Source organism: Poecilia formosa, unplaced genomic scaffold (genome assembly GCF_000485575.1).
Source record: "Poecilia formosa unplaced genomic scaffold, Poecilia_formosa-5.1.2 Scaffold9, whole genome shotgun sequence".
Classification (NCBI taxonomy): domain Eukaryota; kingdom Metazoa; phylum Chordata; class Actinopteri; order Cyprinodontiformes; family Poeciliidae; genus Poecilia; species Poecilia formosa.
In genome coordinates, this window is record NW_006799948.1 from 1,553,411 (window position 1) to 1,572,073 (window position 18,663).

The 18,663-nt window shown below is 42.1% G+C and overlaps 1 protein-coding gene across 3 annotated transcripts in view; it reads left to right on the forward strand.

The window, feature by feature from the left end:
* tafa5a (TAFA chemokine like family member 5a) overlaps positions 1 to 18,663 on the forward strand; it is a 159,084-nt gene that overhangs the window by 45,048 nt on the left and 95,373 nt on the right. Inside the window, exon 1 of one of the 3 annotated variants that reach the window (XR_478105.2) lies at positions 1,276 to 1,458. The exons of the other annotated variants lie outside the window; for them this stretch is intronic. The gene's annotated coding sequence lies outside the window, so the exon portion shown is untranslated. Of the gene's footprint in view, positions 1 to 1,275; positions 1,459 to 18,663 lie in introns of those variants that run through there. 3 annotated transcript variants of the gene reach the window in all.

Consider the following 18,663-nt stretch of genomic DNA (forward strand, 5'->3'; position numbering starts at 1 on the left):
GACACTCTCTGCTACAACCGGCCCTTGCCTTCACAGAAACACATTTGTTTTTGCATTGTTTTGTTTTTGAAAATCAGAAAGAGGGTTTAATAATACAAATCTTTGCCACACATTTCAGATCTTTATTTAAAACAAACTAAACACTAATTTGCGCTGTAATATCTGTGAACAGTTCTCAAAGAAACCCACGTTGTTTGTGGATCTGTTTTGATCCTATGTGTGTAACTTGTGTTGGGTATCATTTTAAAAGAGTCTCAGTCTGAGTTCATCAAAGTCATATTTCCCCCCTTCCGTGTCTGCATCATCCCTGAATAAAGTGAAGAATATCACCTTTAGACAGAAAAACTGTTTGTTTTTAACAATGAACGTGCAAAACAATGCTACCCTCACTTTGAGTCCCTATAGGAGGAAACGCTCCAAATGCGCGATCTTCATGCGTTATAGCTGGAGGAAATTATTTGGAGAAGTCGTGACGTAACCTGGAGCTAAGCAGAGGAGATGGGGTGAGGGGGGTGGGGGGATTTTTCCTCTTAGGAATACACACACAAAATATCTGCTGGTAACTACAGGGATCCAAGCTTTTGCACAACCTGTTCAACAAAAGGGAAAAAAGTAGAGGAAATTTAGCTTCTGATGCTCCGATGGTGCAGGTGAGATGTTAACCTCGCCGTTGCTGTCCGTAAGCGTGAAGAGTTGGATCTGACTGAAACGAGAAAGAAAGAGAGAGGGAGAGGTGAAGAGAGAGAGAGAGCGAGAGAGAGAGAGAGAGAGAGAGAGAGGGAGGGGGCCTGCGAGGCGACTTTGGCTGGCAGTGTGCGCCTCTACCTCTCCAGCAGCGGGAGAGATGTGCGTAACATGCAGCGGAGAGCGGTGATGATCGCCCGTGGAGCCGCCGTGCGCACTCGAAGAGGGAGCAGTCCGCTTTCCTGATCCGATGAGAGAAGCGAATCATCTAAATAAGAATTTTTTTTGAAGAAAAAAACTAAAGGATTGAAGAGGCAAGCAGCTCAGGAACTGATTGGGGGTTAATCGCCCCTCTTGGAGCCGCTCTGACGCAAACCAGCGCGCATCATAATGTTATTTTCTTTTTAGTTCTTCTCTCTCTTTTTTTCTGGAACCCCATCTAAAATTGGACGATAAATATATATATATTTTTTTATCTCCTGCACGATGAACGTCGACTTGCACGGACAGCTGAGAAGGAACCGGTGCGTGTCTGCGGGCTGATCCCATCCCCTCCCCACCACCACCTCCTAACCCCCACCCTCCCGCTGTACTACCACCCCAGCCAACACCACCGCTGCACGGCTGTGTCGGTCCGCGACAAACCGTTTCCCCCCCCGCCCCCTCTCCCACAGACGCCCAGGATGCAGCTGCTCCGAGTTGCGTGGGCACTGACCGGAGCGGCGATCTGCTGCTTTCTCATCCTCCTCATCCACTCACGCCTGCTCAAGGAAGGTAAACCGCTCACTAATTACGCTCTCGTCTGTGTCTTACATGCGCAATTGTTTCTCTCTCTCTTTCTCTCTCTCTTTTTTTTTTAACTTAAAAAAAGTGCGCGACGTCCTCTGCAGTCAGATTTGCACTTTTCATGCTCTGAAAGCGACCAACCAATCGGGGATTCGGGGTTGTTCGATTTATAGGGAGAAAAAAAAAAAAAAGCATGCCTCGTCAACAAGTAATCCGCTTTGCTTTTTTTTAAAGCCTTACGAATAATTTGGGGATGAATTCATAAAGAAGCCCAATAAACTTCACAAACGTTTTCAATAGATGGCACTAGAGTCTAGCTTTAGGGTAACATTGAGGTCAAGCGGTTTTAATGCACCTATGTTCACCTTCTATTGTGTTTTCTCACCTCTTCTACCACCCAAGTATTTATTTCCGTCATTCACGTCCCGTCCACTTGGGCCTGGCAGACATGGTCACAGCATGGTTGAGCAGTTCAGTCCCCTTTATTTATTTATTTTCTTCTTCTTTTTTTGTGGAGGGAATCGTATAATTAATGGAGTGTCATTTGCTGACATTCAACTGTGAATGGCATGTGATTTAATGAGTCACAACTTGACTGATGTTTCCGCCTGGCAGATTATTCCCTGCAACCAGTCATTAATTCCACCTACAATGCGGCACAATAAATACAAATCACATCTGTCTGTGGGGAGATCTTCCTGCAAGAGGTTTGAGCTCACTTACTCCTTATGGAACGCTGCAAAGCTGAGGAATTACTGTACAGTGTAAAGCTTGCTAAAAAACCCCCCAAAAAAACAACAACTCCACTTATTATTCCCTTGATAGAAGCACAACCAGAGGGCAAGCAATCTGTTAGAGGGAACAGTCACGGGTTTCTTTTGTGGAATTTTTGAAAAGCTTGGCTTGAGATGACGTGCCGTCCAGTCTACCGCCTCCAGTACAATGCAGATATTCAGGTCATATTCAGGCAAACGCTTTGGATTTTACATAAAAATCAAGGGGGTTACAGCAAAGAAAAATGGAGGAAAAACCAAACAGTCAATGGCTTTGCAGATTTGTAAAAGACGTCAAGATGCATCCCTGAATTCTTATCACCAGATTTGGAAACATCTCTGTGTGTTTAGAACTATATGCGCGTTTGTTTTTGTCTGGTCTGCTTCCATATGGGCTTTATAACAGTTTCGTTCAGGTACAAAGTAAAGCATACGTAAAACACGTGCTATTGTTCAACAACCAAGTCGGTGTATTCTATCTATGAAGCTACATCTTGGCTGTAGTCGATCTGGCAAATTCAAACTCAGCACCATTCCCTCAAAGTAAGCCCATCTTGTTGCGTATTCATCATCAAATATTGCATCAGTGAAAGTCTGTGATGATCCTAGAAATCGGGTTCTTGTTGAGATTCATACAACCCAAGAATGGCCCTCAGAGCCTTATGGCAATAATGTCCTTACCTTAAAAGACATTAAGTATGAAAGGATTGGGGTGGTACCCTTCCATTTTACTACACCTGTGCATCAGGTTAGAAGTGAAAAACTGGCTTTTCCAGTGGCATTTATTTGAACTCATGTTTCGCCTTTCCAACTTTTCTGGCTACAAAATCATTTGGGGTAAAGGAAACTCAATAGACATTCCAACTGAAGCCTGTCTTCATTCCTTTCCAGCCTTTCAGTCTAAAACTTATTCTTGATAGCACCAAGGTTAAAATCAATCTCCCACTGTTGCAACTCTAAATTGTCAAGAAAGATAGTGACAATACTATAAAGGTTGAATCAGTTGCCTTTAGAGCACGGTGTAGCGATGATAGACAGTCTTTAAAAATAGCAGCCCACAACACTTGAGGTGAAACAACATGGTGACAATGTGCAGTGTGTGCTTTGATGCTCTTGACATCGCTTAGCCTTTTAAGTTTTAGACGTTTGGTTGGTATTACTTTATTTTTGAGCAAATTATACCTGAGTCTATTTAAATAAGCCAATGAAAACAAGTAGGGCTGGGCGATAGGGCTGGAAAATATATCACGATATAAGCGTTTACCAGTCTACCGATAATTGATTTGTTTTATAGACTGAAACATCTAAAATGCAGCCAGACTGGTGATGTGACCTTTCCTCTTTTATCCACAATTTCCTCTCAATCCGTTGTACTCATTTTCTCCCTTCACTCCATTTTGATCGTTTTATTTTTTGTAATAGGCCATGGTGATGATACTGCTACAGTGAAAGTTTCTCAATAGGTTGCTGCTAGCTTAGCAACTGTAAGTTTGTTGATGCCACCCACCTTACTTAGCTAGCTGGCCATGAGACGTTGAGTGGCTAAATCCTTTCCTCTGCCTACAACCCCCAGAAAGCTGTGCGGTTCTGGATTGCAGTTCACTGAAACCTGATTTACAAAAGGACATTTATAATCTAGCATTTTTCAAAGAACACTTCGGTCTATGTCTTAGATGCCTTCTTTCTGCATCTGATATATCTCAAAGGAGCAAGGCACCAAGAGTGCTAGTCAACCAGCTGCAGTTGGACGTTTGAGCCACAAGGTGAGGTAGTTCCAGCAACGTGAAAGCTGACTTGGATAAGGTTTGCTCAGCTATGCGGTTTGAAGATAGGATGTAGCGATGGCAGAGGCAAAATCAGATACAAGATAATTTTGGTGTTTTAGTCAGAGGTCAGAAAGACTGCTTTGTGACCATGGTGCAGTACAAAAAGTGCTGCCTATGGCTTTGTTAATGTGACGGGTGCTCATTAGATTCAGACCATCAGCAATGTTGAGTTTGTTGACAGGCAATGCAATATTTTTGACCTTGAGTGCTGAGTTGTTTGTCTGTATCATGTTGTGCTTTTACACCAAGGGTTTTTTTTCCCCTTAAGCTTGCATTTCTTTGCTTTCTGACGAGACATCAAATAGCTTTCAACTTTGGGGGGGAAAAGCTGCTGGTCACTGTGCAGCACAAAAAAAAAAAAAAAAAAGATGGAGTTTTAACTTCACTGTGGTTTTCAGCATGTCCCTTATTGAAATCCAATGGAGAGAGATGGAGATGAGTCACATAAAGGAGGGTTGAGAAAATGCACACTTTAGGCTGCAAGAATGAGCAAGGTCAAAGCTGGCTGTGAGGCCTAATAATGCGAACTGATAAAATGAATTCAAAGGACTGCATTAGTGACAGTCTTTTGGGGACGAGAATAATGAAAGACATGCACAAGAGGCCCAAAGAACAGACCCCTTTTAGTCTTTTCTCACACATCCCTTTTTGAAGAACATCCCAATTGTCCGATGCTACTGTCTCCTTTGTGAATCGGAACAAAAGACGGAGAAAAGCAAATGTATTTTTAGTTTCCTCTTTGCTATGTCACAGATTGATTGCTCCTGCTGTGTTTCTCATGCATGTAGGTGAGCGTGCAGATGCATGTGTGTGGGTGGTGTGTTATCAGATGGTAGCCCGTCGACAGCCGAGTTATTTTCAAACTAGCAAAGAAAGGACTAGTGAGCTAAAGATACGTCGTAACGGGGTATTGGCTATGGGAAAGAAAAAAAACAGGTGGCGAGTCTCATCAAATCATCTCCTGCGCATGGTGCAAATCTTGTAAAGAGACAATCACGAAATGCAGAGATAGTGGATGAGGATAAGAGGAACAGTATGGTCTTGAAATGTGAAGGGATTTTGCACCATAATTCTCTCAAACTGTCCATTTCAATAATTCAGTCAATGGAGCAAATCCCATTTTGCTCTTCATTGGTCGAAGTATTTGTCACATGGTAATGGAAAGCCTGACAAGCTCGGCGAATTGTTCCTCTTTGCTCACGAATTGAGGCCAATCTAAGTGAAATTTGACTTGTTACTCACCGAAATAGACTCGTTGAGGCGGCGTGGGCATTGGAATCGCAACTTAAAGGGGCACAAGCCTTTCAAAGTTCTGTGGTTTCTGGTTCTCTCTTAGTAAAAGAAAAGTGTGGTTGCTTCGGACTGTGTCTGAAATTAAATGTTCTCTTAACGGCAATTTTTCAGCATTGGATTAAACTTCAAGACTCCTGTAATTAGAGGCTTTAAATTCAGTTTTCTTGATTCTCTGCCCCCCTACTTCCTCTGAGGCTTATAGCTGTTTTTGTTTTAAATAATAAAAAAAGTTATCAATGCGGTTCTGCCCACCTCATATACTGAAGCTGGTAGCACTCAAATTGTTCTGTTTTAACTAATGATTATGAAGTAAATTATAATTCCAAAATGTAATGACTAGACAAAAACACATCAGCAGTTTTTGCTTTCTATACCTTTATTTTTCTCCCTCTCTCCATCAGACTCTTTGTCCACTTTCTGTAAATAATGCTTTATTAGTCATAAACAAAATACCGTTAAGTCAATGAAACCCTACCGAATATCACTAATTGGTGGCCCAAATAATAAACACGATAAAGAGGCATAAATAAGCACCTTCTGGCTATCCATGTGTGATTTTATTTTTAAGTGTAGCAGTGGTATGGAGGGTTGAAGTCGCCGCTGCTACAGCTTCCAACACAGGTAGTGACAGCACAAAGTTGGTCTTATGTAAGGGTAAGCCGTCTGGCTTTGCTGCTCGAGGGTTGGATGTAGTGGTGAAAGACAGTCTGTCAGATCAACCGGCCACGAGACTTGAGGCAGAAACACACTGGGACACAGCGGAGGATACGATTTGGTTGTCAATTTCTGTCGTTTTCACACGTTGGAGGGACAACAATGAAGAGCGGAAAGCTTCAACCAAGGTAGCAGCTACAAAGTGTTTTTCATTTTCAAATTATGTAGATATGTCATATCTACAAAATGTTCTTTTTTTTAAGCTAGCTTCATTAAAGATGAATTGACAAGCAGAGAATCAACTTAAATCAAAACATTTTTGGAAAATAACATGCCACTCCCACTTGATGAGTAAAACTTTCTTTATTACATCCCAGTATTTCATGTTGCATTCACTAGTCTTTTTAATGGGTGTTTCCTACTTTGGTCAAGAGGATACAGTTGGACTTATTAAATCATTATGAATCGATTGCTCTGCTCTGTTAGAACGCTTGTTTGGAAAACAATCAGCTCTTTTAAACAGTCGTGTCAGCAGTAATTTTTACAAATTTCTGCCAAATCTATTAAAAGTCATTTTGAAAACAGCTGCAAGTACCTCAAAATTAGGCTTGGAAAAAAAAAGTCTATTTACAGTGTCTGTCATACCAAGCAGACCAAAGTTGTGTCCTACCAGTGGAGGTAATTGACTCCAGGTACAACCACAGGGTTAGCCAAAGTGAGCTGGGCTAAAATAGATTTGTGCTTCCTCACACTGCACCTGACATCTGGCAGCTTAAATCTGTGTTCATTTAAATTTAGCCTGGGAATCCCACTTAAAAAAAAAAAAAAAGAAGAAGAAGAAGAGAGAGAGACGCTAAGGATTGGAATGACATCCTTTGGCATGGCTGCACAGCTCGGAGCTGGTGCCTCAGGCAGATTTAGGTCAAGCGATGGTAAATGCTAGGTGTCATGTGCTGAACATTTGTGGCCTGTGGAGAAAGCAAGCTAAAAAGGAAAGCACCTCGCGTTTCGACTCCCGAGCAGAACCCCCATTGGACGGTACATTCCTTTACCTCTAAAAAGCCAAATGCCAAACATTTCAACGATGTAGTCAGAACATTTTGCCGGTTTGTTGACATGCTCTGACCATGTTGCTCCTTTGGAAACCGTTCCTAATCAGGCCACCTTTCCCAAAGACTTCAGCTGAAAGCAGGGGTCACATCCAGAAAATGAACTGCTCCCGTTGCCTTGCTTCCCGCAAATGGGGAAACAACTTCATTGAAGACTTAACTACTTGAACAACACCGTCACCACCATGCTTTACTGAGGGATTTATGACCAGACAGACTAGAGTTCTCAAATAGTAAAAGCAGATTCGAAATCTCCTTCCTAAGTTCTGATGGTGCTGACAGTTGTTGCTATTTTTTCTTGCGACGTTACTCTGTTTTGCCTTCTTTTTCCTTTCCTGTAGAGATTTCGGTTCAGCTATTTAATTTCATCATGCCATCTGTGGTTGCCACGTCTTGTTTTTCCCTCTTTTTTTTTTTCCCTCTGAATATTAATTCAGTTTGTGCCACAGTTGCAGAATGCTGAACGCACTTCAGGCGGTGTCGTTAAAAGGCAGTCGCAATGTCACAATCTCCGTGTTTTACTCGGCAAAGTCCTCGGTGTATTCGGGGCCCCTTGCAGCACTGAAGCACGTAGGTAAGCATTTTTCCCACATGTAATCTGCTGTAAACTGCTCCAAATTGAGCACAATTTATCTGTAATGGCCTGTATCAGCCGCAATCTATATGGACGATGCACATTAATCAATACCTTAATTGATTCATTAGTTAAAGGGTTTGTTAATTAAATCACTTTGATGAATCAATCACAGTTGGAGCAGAAACCTGTGGTGGTTTTTCAGCGTAATCTAAACTGGAGCTAAACATCTCCCCCTGCCCTCCGCCGTCCTCCATCACGGGTCCTCTGTGTTGAAATCTTCAGTGTGTGTTCAGGGATCTGTTTTTCACAGCTCCTATTGATTGTGGGACAGTAAAGAGTGTGCACTATTGCACCCAGTTTTCCTAAAGTTCTATCGATTCTGTTTTGGCAGTGCTGTGGGACAATAAAAAGAGAAAATGGCAGCAGTTGAAACGGGAGACTATTAAAAAGGCGGCTGTGTGTGGATGCTCTGTGGGTGCTGGCTTTTTTTTTTTACTGGAGAGATTCAGTGGCCTTCGGAAATAGGGATGTCAAAGAAGACATGGCCCTTACACACTTCATTCCCTCTCTTCCACCCATGAAGTACCGTGTTAAAGTCCCCAAGGCCCTGCAAATCCAAGCTTGAGGACAAAGATTTAAAACCGCTCTGTAAAACCTCAAACACGCAGCGCCATGTCTTACATCCTCAGGGCACATTAACCTAACGCAGATGCAAATGATAAAAAAAAAAAAAGAAAGTAAAACCAGTGCAGTTTATTGCAACACCAATCAGTAAAACGTAGTCGGATTGCTCAATGTTCACGAAAAGACTGTGCAAACTGCAGAAGGGATTGGATGGTTTTTGTTACTGCAGCTGTATCTTTAATTAAAACCTCACCCTCCAGCCAGGGAATCTGTTCTGGTCACTGCGCTCTGATGAAGCTGAGCTGTATGAATTAGTCATGTGGGTGCAGGCACATATATATACTGAATGAAGGGAGAAGACTGGAGGACAAAAAGAGGGAGGAGGGCTGGTTGTTTGAGAGGTTAGAGTCTAGTGGCCATTTGTCTATCGGCTTGTCAGTCGGTGAGGAGAAAGATACCCTCAGATCAGCATTTTCGTCCAAGGGAGAGCGGATTCTGTTGGGCCTGTTCTTGCTACACTGGCAACATGTCCATCACAGGCACCTCTCAAAGAAAAGCGCGTCCCTCCCCTTAGACGATCCAACGCCGAGCTTACAGAGGGATTCATCAGGATAAACAATCTCAGAGTCCAGATTTAAAGGACTAGAGCCAGAACCTCTTGTACATTTTATTCATACTCCTGTGTATTGATTACATGACCACGGGGGGGTTTTGGGGAGAGGCTCGCGCGTGACTCTTCCGCGCGTTCTTGAGGAAATGTCGGGTGAGAAGTGTGTTTACCCTTCTGCAGTTTCAATTTGTGCTTTCATGCTGTGTCAAAGGTAGAGATGAGGTTATTCCATCGTTCAATCAATCGCTTTGTCTCTGTTCGTCTGGCTAATCGATAGCTACTTAGGAAGTCTGATCTTCTCTGCGCATGAGATCACAGTCACTTTGAATGGATGCAGAAACGAGGTTTTTCTGCCCTCACAAACGCGTGGCCCCCGGAGGCCATTGTGACACGAATGTGGCGCCTGTGATAACAGGCTCGGTCATGCTTTATGGATCCAGTGTTCAAGCTATTCCTCCATTTCCATCTGAGAGAAGTGTAGGTTTAATTTGACATTAGCTTGGCTATAGTAGATTAGCTTTTTTGTGTCGGAGCAACAGAATATTACCAATGCCACGCTGCACCACCGCAACAAATCGCACGCTACTCTTTAGAAAACTAATGGAGGCAGCATCGATTCGAACAAGGCCAGCCTCTTGCTTTGTCTCGCCTGTCAGATTGTGTCTAAAGCAATTTCATAAAGATCATTATTTTCTTTCGCGGGATGTCTCGGAGCCAAACGAGATCCTCCTTCGCTCGCTCCTTGCCTTTTGTACCGCTCGTGGCGACAGCTCTTATGGCCCAATTGAAAACGAATTAGAATGGAATGACACATAATGAAAATCACCAAAAAACATTGGCACGTCACATCCCTTTAGCTTGTTGCGGCCTTGAATAGATTGCTTGTGGGTCTCCAAATTCCTGTTCGCAGGGCCCGGCGCCGTAAAAGAAAATGGGTTTAGCACACTGTAAAGGACAAGCTGCATCATTATGGGTCATAACAGGCAGTGCCACTCATTTATCTTCTAATGCTATTAAAGGTGTTCAACGGGAAAGCAGCTGACATGGGTGTTAGTCATGCAACAATGTGAGAAAATTCATAAGGTTTGTCTGCTCATTGTCATTGACATTGGATGGAGCTGTATCGCGGGTTACTCAAACGGTTTCAACGGCTTTGCTCGATAATTCATTAGGTTTTTTTCAAATACTGGTTTTCACGGTTGCTTTTATTTTACAGACGAACCAAATTGGAAGTAGGCATGGGTACAGATTGTCTCAATACGCTCCGGTTGGCAGCTGCCAAAGAGTTGAGAAGAGAGGCCGGAGGTGTACATGCTCATTTGAGATCAGGTGGAATTCTGACCTACTTGTTCCTGTTTTTGTGTGGCAGAGTGTGCGTTCAGGCGCATTTTCCAAAATAGCATTGGGGTAAATCTTTAATGGTTTGACATGTGCTGTGTTCACTGTTTGAAATGTATTTAAAAAAACAAACAAAAACAAAAAAACACCTGCTGTGTGTGGATGTGTACTGTTTTAGGATCATATGCTATCAAGACTGTAGTGTTTATAGAGAAGAAAAATATGTTAGGAGGAAAAAGCTGATAACTGTAAGGAAAGCAAAAATATGCCATAAGCTAGATGTAAAAAGTTACTTAATTTAGCTTGGTTGAAGGACGTAAAAAATCGTGCAATCAGTTTGCCTAATGGTGCCTTCGAATCAAGTTGTTCATTTACGTTCCACATTTTGTCAACGTCTTTGTTTTCGTAGTCAAAGAGTTTGAGATGGACACCAACAGATCAAGGCAAATCTTGAGCAACTTCCTGGTTGTGTGTTAGGAAGCGACATTTGGAGGTTTAGAGTTAACTAAGAGGCAATTCATCAATTATGCAATTTGGCGTCGTAGGTTGGATTTTTTTTTTTTAATTTCATATGTTCAAGCTTCATTATTTTATTTTGCCTCAGTTAGCAGCCCTTTTTTTTTTTTTACATGTACATCATTGTTACATATAGTTTTATTCTTTTGTTTACCGCTCTGCTGATACAACAGCAGGGAATGAAAAAAAACAAAACAGCAAATCTGCTTCATCATAATCATTACGGTCCATTCCACATGGGAGAGAGGAACTTCATTATTGTACCTGCAGGGACTGTTAAAGCCAAACTCATGAATACAGAAAGCTTTCTTCCATGGTGTGCTGTTTCCCCTTCTGCGTCTTTTTTTTTCTCCTTCCCCCCTTTTCCAAGTCACATTTCTCACTACAGACGCAATAATTTACAAGCCATGCTCTGTTCACTGCCATAGGTGCTAAAGTAGCTGAAGTTTATTTCCTTGCCGTTTGTGCTCTAGTGGAAAAGAGTAGGAAGGTAGCAGCTTTCCTCAGCCTAAGTAATGCAGATTTTTCTCGACTGACGCGTTTGTCTACATTGCTCGTCTTTCGCGGCTCTGGCTTTTTCTTGCCTTCACCTCTTCCACTCAGCATGAACATACTTTATGTTTCAGGGTTTACTGTCGACATGGAATTCACATGAAGGGCATGAATCAGCCCAGATGGCATTTCCCCCCCACGCAACATGAAACGGTGAAAAAAAAAATAAAAAAAAGATGGAGGAAAAATCATATTTTAATAATTATACGTTCAGCAAATGAAATATGCCAGGTTTGCACATTTGCCTTGCTGAACAGACAATAAATTATATCTCTTGCTCTCCCTCTCTGCCGCATAAGCCCAAGGATAAAACCACATCCAGCAAGGGAAGAAATGGGAAGAAATGCAGGAAACAAAATGCCCTTGTCTGAATCAAACGGCAGAGACGAAACACAGATGCATATGGGTCCTGGTTGCGCGATTTACAGACCGCGTGAGCTCGGCGGCGTACCTCGGAGCACATATGTTCGATGGCCTTGGCGTGTGCGCGTTACGGGCCTGCTTTTACCTGGAGATGACATGGAAGGCCGCAAGTGTTGGCAGGCGGACCGTATGTGGCGTCTTTGTGTTTACTGTAATACGTCGCAGAGCAAATTTTCAATTCATCCAACGGGTCGCTCTGGAGTGTTTGGGATGCTGCATGGGTTTCATGTGTTTGTGTGCTGTGATGCGTTTGCACCAGGGTTTCTTTAAGGTAGTGCAGGCATCGATTTGCGTTCACAACCACAGAGGCAGCTGTGTGTGCACTTATGCCTGCGGCTCTAAAGATCACTTCTGCGTACACAAGGTTATTCATAAATTACACATTAGGAAGACCGAGCAGTAGTTTGCTGCTCTGCCGCTTTCTCGTTACTTAGAAGACTCATAAACGACTTGCAGAGACAAATAACTAACTTTCCCTTCACCTCCGTAGAGAGGGCTGGGCGATGTGGCTGAAAACGGATCACGATGTAAGTGTTTCATATCAGATATCAATAATGGTTTGTTTGCTTTTTTGTTTTAAATATCTGAAATGCGTAAAATTAACATTGTTCTTTTATTCTATGACCTGCTGACTACATGTCTCTGAAATTCCAAGGGAAAATTTAGCATTTATTTGTGAATAATGAGAAATGGTCAAAATAACAAAAAAGATGCAGGGCTTTGAGATCTCAAATAATACAAAGAAAACAATTTTATGTTCATTTAAAAAACAAAAATAATTTTTTTTTAACTCAGGAAGAGTTCAGAAATCAATATTTGGTGGAATAACCATGAGCTTATCAATGGGGTTGAGTGCAGTGGGCTCTTAATTTTTTTCCATAGCTCTATATAATTGGTTTATTCTTCAGCCTTACTATAATACAGCAGAAAACTATTCCTGAAAAGAGCATGTTAATCTGATCCTGCTGCTAGCATGGCTAGCTTCCTCTACTGCTTAGCAAACTCTTGAACCAGTTAAGCTCTGGAACTGGGTTGGTGGAAAAAGCAGTGAGACCTTCTCAGACTTTTCACCACTCTGAGCTACCTGTAGGGATGGATTCACAGCGGACTCATTGTGCTGCAGGGTGTGGCTGACTGGTGGAGCTTTGACCAGCTGTTGCTTAGGACGGTTCCTCAGAAGGGAATATAAAAGGAGAGCAAGTGGAAGATCACATGATTGTTCGCACTTTTTATGTGATCCCCGACTCTCACCGCTGTTGCTAAGGGTTTTCTCATCGCACTCTGTCGCCTTGCTGGAAGGCTTACATCCCTACATACTTACCTCCACCTAATGAAGATCGTCCTGAGCCCTTCGCTGCTCCTCGGAACGCTTCACTGGGTCAAACACACGTTTCTCCGCCACACTCCAGCCTGATTTAAAGTCTGGGAAGAAAACCCAACTAGTTCTGTTGCCAAAAATACAACATACCTACCTTTGACATCAGACGGCTTCTTACATGCTAAACGATGGAAGAATAACATGCACATCTGCAGAATTCACTGAAGCCATGTGGGTTTCGCTTGGAGGCAAGTATGTGTGTGTGCGTGTGTGCGCGTGTGTGTGTGTGTACTGAAAAATCCACGTCGGCAGCTTGATAAGCCAACACGAAACGTGTGCGCACATCACATCTGCGAAACGTTAGCATCACATGCCACTCCGCTGCCGTGCGTTGACAGACTCAAGGTATTCCCGGTTATCAACCGAACACTTGACATAATCTCTTGCACGTTCACCCACGCACGCACGGGCAGAACTGACGTCATTAAGGCGAGGCAGAAGGAAAACCGGTGATATCTCAGCCCTAATAATCTCCGATAGGGTAAACAGAGCACGGCCACCCACCTGCCTTTTGGCCCAGGTGGAACCACTTGAGTAAATTGCCTCCTTAATTGATGGACTTGAACTGGTTGCAGTGAGCTAGCTGGTGTGTGTGTGTGTGTGTGTGTGTGTGTGTGTGTGTGTGTGTGTGTGNGGAAAAATATGTTGTTAAAGTATTTTGGACACATCTAACTTTGTCCAAATCCATCCATCACACAATCCATCCATCCATTTTCTATACACCCTTGTCCCTAGTGGGGTTGGGAGGGTTGCTCTGTCCTAAGTCTTAAGAAAATAATTCAAAGGAAAAGCTACAAAATACCTAAAGGCCAGAGAATTTATGACATATCAAGAGCGTCAGCATCAGCATCAATATCAGTATTGCAGATACTGATACTCTTTATTACTCTTTACACTGGATCGATGCCGAAATATGACATGTCACACTCCGAATACAAATACACACCACACGGTTTATATTTATGTTAATAAGGAATCTGTAAACCAATCATTTTATCTTCCCGTTTTGCAGTGACGTACTACTTCATGTTGGTGGGGCCACATGAAATCCCAATATAAACCATGGAAGGCCAACAGTTGCAGAGCCAATCAACATGTTAGCAATGTGCTGCAGTCTCCACCCCTGAAGTCTGGTTTTGCATCTCCGTCCTTCCCAGGATTTCAGAATTTCCTCTACTTTTGTGGAGAAGAGCTTTAACACTCTGCATATGTGGTGCATAAAGGCATTTGCAGTAAAATTCTTTCAAGATTTCAGGCTTTAGAAAAATCTTGCATTGGTGGCAAATCAGCTGTTATTTCAGAAGTAATGTATATGTTATATTTGGGGACGGGGATGTAAGGAGCTACAGTAACAGGTGAGGACACAGAGCGACTCAAAAAGTCGAGACATCAAACGCGGTGGAAGAGAGAAACAGCTGGTCAGTGTGTGTGTGTCTGTCTGTGTACATGAACACACCTTCAAAGGGGACCCTGGACGTGCTGGACCGTCTGACTTCAAGCACCAATGTGGGACACACACACACACACACACACACACACACACACACACACACACACACACGCACACACACACACTGCCTTTGCTGCTGCCCCTGGCTAGGGAAGCTTTAATAGTGGAAAAAAGAAATCTGTCAGCCGATAATGAAATAATTGGCACAAGCAGTTACACACGTGAGCACCCATGTGGCACACACACACACACACATGCATGCTGACAATGCATTTAAGTGCTAGCACTCTTTAGATTTTGCACTTTCTCTCCACAGTTGAGCATAAAGACACACACACACATACACACACACAGTCCCGGCAGCGAGGGCAGACAGAGATGTGAACAGACCTGATGCACCATTTCCTCCAGTTGTACTTACAAATGAACTTATCCAGTGGTTGAATATGGACACAGTGTGACAGCTAATGAGGTGGAAATCGACAGACAGATAAAATGTAGGAATAGAGGGAAGGAAGGGAAGCGAGACGCAAAAGGAAAGTGTGGGAGAAATTTGAATGACAGAGGCAGTTGAGGGAGGAAGAAATGAGTAACAGGTTCTTGCCAATAGTTTGTTTCCTGAAATAATGTTTGTTTTTTGTTTTTTTTGAAGGAGGGGTTACCATGGCAGCCCAGGTAACGTCAGACATGGACCGATGGCGCTAGCAGCCTCTACCAACACTAATGAGAGGAAAAAAGACAAGGGGTGGGGGAAAGGATTCTGTTCAATTTAGACGTCAGTGTTGTGTCATTAAAAGGTGGATTTATTGGCTTCTCTTCTGGAGTTAGATGAAGGTGACTTAGACTGTATTCCCTTTGGACTGAGAATTAATCAACATTTCAGAAGCTTATCGTTAAAAATAGAACCAGAAGCAAGAAAAAAAGTTGCATTAAAGTTTGATGTCGAGGTGTTTATTTACAGCTTACAAGTAGCCGGAAAGTACAGCATCTTGCCAGACATTTACTGTACATTCCACTGCTATGAGAGCACATAAGTTGCCTCTGTGTGATGGAGCATCAATTTTTGAATATTTTTAAGTATGTCGAGTGACACAAAAAACGACTTTTCCCCAAACAACCCAGTGTGGTGATTTTTAAGCATTCTTTGAGTGAATTGCTAAATTAAAGTTGAAGCAGAAAAAGTTTTACTTCACCTGCCACATTTTTGGTGGATTTGACCTTCTCTAGATGTTAGCAGTAGTATCTTTCTTTATTTCTTTGTGGCATAAATTCAACTAGTTGCTGAAAACCTTTCTGCGACATTTTGTTCCGGCTTGATATGACAGCTTCACATATTTGCTGTAGACACGAACCTCCCATTTCACCACACTGGCTATTGTCACTTTTTTCAGCTGATTCTCTGTGAGTCTGACAGATAGATTTTGCATGGAAATCTCAATAGATCAGCAATTTCTGAAACAATCAGACCAGCCCATCTGGCTCCCACAACCTTGGAACATTCAGAGTCATTTATATCCCATTTCTTGCTTGAGAAACTCCTAAATACATTCAACATTTTGAAGGCAATCTCATGGGAGGATGTTTCCAAAAACTGCATTTCTTTTAAAGAGATTTAGTCAAGTTCCCTCAGGCCTCTTCAAATGCAGACGTTACTTGATTTCACCTATTTAAATCTAAGGAGCTAGTTAATTCAGAAAATGGCATACTACTCAGGAAAAATGGTTAAAATCAATACTTTGTAAAGCCTACAAATACCTAATGGATGGTTAAATTTTGCTGTTTGGAAAGTTGCAACAAAAGGTATTTTCCCTTGGGATTAGCCCAATGGTCAAAGACAGGAAAAGTTTATGCTAAAAAGATATTCAAGCTAATAGGTGCTTTTCTCCTAAACAACTTCTCAGAATGAACAAAAAGTTGCATAGGCAAGAGTCAGTCAAACATCTGGACAAAATAATAGCCACATATCTAACAGTAATAGCTTGGCTCCTAATTATGCAAAAAAAAAAAAAAAAGCTATTTAGTAGCTGATGCTACTAAATAGCTACTAGTAGGATTAGATGCTTGCATTAACTACAAGTATCTGCTACACTTAAGGTGCTATAGGTGTACCTATAGTACTTTAGGTTACAACTTAACCTTAAATAAGTTTGCATTACCTTTAAGGTTGTACAGAACCATACGTATAGGTATTAGTTTAAATAGTTAGCATGGCTAATGGGTTTTTGTGCTGGAGATTCAAAACAACTGCTATAAAAATTCCTTTATTTGTAGAAATGAAATGGTTGTTAAAACTATTCAAATTTTTCCACCTTTCTTACTACAAAAAAATGTCATGTGTTTTTATTATGTATCACAGACAAAGACGTATTTTAAGATCCGTCTCAATGTTTTGGGTTGTTTTTAAGGGGCTAGCTAACCACCCCTTTCAAGGTTGCTTCTGAAAATGCTACAAAATATGGCGGAGGTGCCACGAAGAAACTTAGGAATCATAAAAACGTCAGCTTCAAAGCGGGTCCTTACAGCTGAGTATCTGTTATAGCAGTAAATTGCCTTTTAAGGAATGACTAACTCTCTAGAGTCCTGTGCCAAATGTTTAAGTGTGCTTTTTGTGAACAGAGCCAAACGGTCCATTTTATGAACTACCTCTGGTTGTTCATGTTTTCAAGGATAGGTCAATGATTATTTTTGCTCGGAATAATTGTAACGTCTAAATGATCATGTAAATTCACGCTGCCTAACGTATATGGCCTATAAAAACCGTCGCACCTGTGAAAAGGAGGAAAACGAAACATGTTAGCGGCGGCATGCCAAGCCCGCTTTTTGAGTGTTTTTAAAGCAATATATAAATAGTAGCCTTAATTAATTCTCGTTCCATCCACAGCCACATTTCACAGTGCTCTGGGATGCGAGAGTTTGGGTGCACTTACTCAACATCCTCAAAATAGACCCACAATGTTGCTGTGCAAGTACATGTGTCTTATAGTGCAGCCCTGTGGAGACAGAAGAGAGGACACCGAGGGAGCAATGTGTGGATGTAGTAAGAGTGCTTGGTGCAGATGTGGGAGTGGTGTGCCAGGGGGCCGTGCAAGGTTGCACAGTGTTCGTGTTGGAATTGCAGATGCATGCGGGCAGATTTTCTTCAAAATGCACCTACATGTGGCTTTGTCTGATGAGAAACATCTCTTACTGTGTACGTTGACGTTAAATGTGCATGCTTGTACGCTTGCGTACTTCGAATCCTGCAGTGCAACCAGTCAGGAATTACCTCAGACAACAGGAGCAGTTATTTTTCTTTTTTTTCTTTTTTGGGGGGGATAAAGATCCCCAAAAATGACAAAAAATATAATGTAAGAGAAGCAAGTGAAGCAGACTCACTGCTTCCCACACACAGCGCAGTTACTGCAGAAATCCAGATAAGGATGTTTCCTCTCTTATTCTGCTAACATTGCTCTGCATTGGCTGTGACAAAGCCAGAATACCAATTATGCTGCTTTGCGTTTTCTACCTGAGACAGACATAAAAATAAGGTTGGTGGGAGCAATAAACGGCAACAAGAGGACGGGGAGGCGGATAAGACCATACGTGCTGTATATAGATGGAAAGGTTAGATGGTTAAACCGAAAGAGAGAGCGACAAATGCTGTTGGAGATGTCCACTATAGGGGTCAGCCATTTTGTAAGTGGTGTCTTAACATTCATTTTATTATCAACTACATGGAAAAATCTATCTTGTAATACAGGAAAAGTAGATCACTGCAACTGTCATGACCACTTTGCCCTAAGTTGATGAAGCATGCTAATGTTAGCACATTAAAATTAATTACACGACTGCAAATTATTGTTCTTGTTAGACTCAACTGACACTGTCCAGGGAATGTAATTTTCCCAGACAATTCGTTGTTGTTAGCAAAATTATGAGTTAATGGCAACACATTATCCATCTAATGATGTTTCATATGCTGATGATATTTTTTATCTTGATACATCTGAGGACTTTAGAGATTGTCATTAAATCTCAGCGGTGTTAACCTACTCTACTAGAAACCCAATACCTTTCGGTAAGGTAACAAC